Source organism: Crocodylus porosus, unplaced genomic scaffold (assembly GCF_001723895.1).
Source record: "Crocodylus porosus isolate Cpor-Errol unplaced genomic scaffold, CroPor_comp1, whole genome shotgun sequence".
Classification (NCBI taxonomy): domain Eukaryota; kingdom Metazoa; phylum Chordata; order Crocodylia; family Crocodylidae; genus Crocodylus; species Crocodylus porosus.
Window position 1 is genome coordinate 3,436,547 of NW_017728913.1, and position 2,476 is coordinate 3,439,022.

Below are 2,476 nucleotides of genomic sequence, written 5' to 3' on the forward strand. Positions count from 1 at the left end.
TTGCAAAACAAAGAGAGAGTGATACCTTAGTACAAAGAGCTCTCAGTAGCTCTCCCAGTTCTCTCACCAGGGAGGGCTGACAGCTGCGCTGTTTTAACAAGACTTATTGATAATGCATTTTTAATAATATTTCTAACAACAGTGCGAACATTGCGTGGTACCCCATAGCACCCTTGAAAGATCTCAAGGGACCCTGGGGTGCCATGGCATCTTGGTTGAGAATCACTGCAACAGAACAAGGATACCACCCTTACACTACACAAAGGCCATGACATTAGTCAACACTGCCAAGAGACCCCTTCTATCACTGCCACTGCTGCTGAGCCGAAGCGGTGGTAACAAAGGTAGAAATTTTAGGAAAGAAAATCATTGTGGACAGAAAGTTTGCCATAAAGATGTTCTGCTGCAAACAACCACATACATCTTTTTAACTAAAGGATCTCTAATCTGTTGGGGGCATGAATTTTAAAACAGCCAGACCCAGAGGCAGAGTTCATCTCTGGTGGGAAAAGTCTAACTGATCCCAAAAAGAGAAATATATAGTACAAGAGGCTCTCCTCTTCCCCATTAATTTTAAATGCCAGACTACCATGTATGCAAAATTTTAGGAGGTGGAATCAGCCAGTAGGATTTATTAATGCTCGTTAATCTGCTAAATAAATTTGAGGCATGAGGACAGTAACATTGTAAAAAGTAATGACTCACGTTGATTACATGAAGATGACTGAAAACAAATTTTTAGCATCATCTTTGCATACACTAGTTAAATTAAACCATTTGGAGAGGAATTTGTTAAAAATCACATAGATTTAATAAATATAACTGAAAATATAATGCCATGTAAGACCATCTCTTCTTTTCTTTAACATGATTATAGTGAAGATTTTTTAAAATACAAATTTGATCTTTCATTGGAATAAGTAGCCACCTGCCACATCTGTCTTTGTTTTGCTGAATCCCTCTGTAACCTAATTTTGCATGGACATTCACCTAGATGTCCTTTGATCTAACTGGTTTTTCTTTCATATTTATTTTATTCTTCCTGTAAAAGGATTTGTGCATTCCCTCAGATCCTAGTCTTATTTTTAAAGCCTTTTATTCCACAGATAGCTTGAAAGCAAACTTAATTACAACAGGAAAAATCTTACATATAAAATGTCAAAATAGAAAAATCCACTGCCTTAATTTGTATTCCAGGGTCATTTAGTCTAAGATCAGAAGTCTTCTGTGACCCAGCATTCAGTGAGACAGTTTAAAGATAACTCCCAGTTTAAACACACAGATAAAGGTCTTTACATTATGAAGAACTAGTAAGAGGAATACACATATTAAGAGCAAATATCAATAAGAAGTGAGCACTTATTTCTTCTGATATGGTCACCAGCTGCTTACCTTGAGACTACCTAATACCAAAGCCAGAAATACTACCTTATATGAAATGTTCTGAAAAGATAAATATGAAAAAAAAATGAATACCTCACAATATACCAGAAACACAATTGGTTGAAATTCTAGAATAGCACAAAAATAGCATTACTTGATTTTAAGTCCAAACAAAATTATGATTTAAGAGTTCTTTCATAAATGTCAGATAAACTTTTAGAGAAAGGTCTTGAAACAAAGTTGATTTTGAATATGATTGTGCAATGAAGAAACAAACAAGTGCCGGTTTTGCTAACAGGTATGTATATATGCTTAGCTTCATAGTTGCATAGTTGGTAGTGTCGGAAGGGACCTAAGCAGATCATCTAGTCTGACCCCCTGCCATGGGCTTTATAAACACAAGTAGTATCAATATGAGGGTAGTGATGATCTGTAAATTCAGACGTGTGTAGTTTTTTTGTTTGGGGCCTATACTCCTAACTTTGCAAAGCATTTAACTTTATACTGCACTTAAGTATGTGAGTAGTTGCAATGATTTCAGTGGGATTTCTTGCAAGCTTTGAGATTGAAGATTGTAGCCCTTTATTCAAACTGACTACAGATGAAACTTTTAGATTGTCCTTCATCTTTACCTCCCAAGCTAAACATGAACTGTACTGAGAATTAAATACAACGTCTTACCTGTAAATCCTAAAGGCACAGCTATACTTGAAACTTACCTGTGCTAAGTGCCAGACAGCAAATATTACTCAAACAGCGCATACACATAACAGTTGAAGTCCTTTCACCTCAAATCACTGGCCAAAATTAGTGTTTGTCATTTTGGTCAGGGGTCCAATGGTGTACAGGCAGTCCTTGGACTTATGACACAATTGGTTCCTAAACACTGCATCTTAAGTCGAAACGCTGTAACTCGAAACCAATTTTCTCATAAGAAACAATGTTATAAATGGGGGATTGGTTCCTGAACCAAGGCCTGATACCCTATTTTCACAAAAAATACCCCAGAATTTTGTACTCAATTATAGAAAAGTAATATAGCTACATTAATATATTTATATCATAAATAACAATCATATTGATTTGGAAGGAC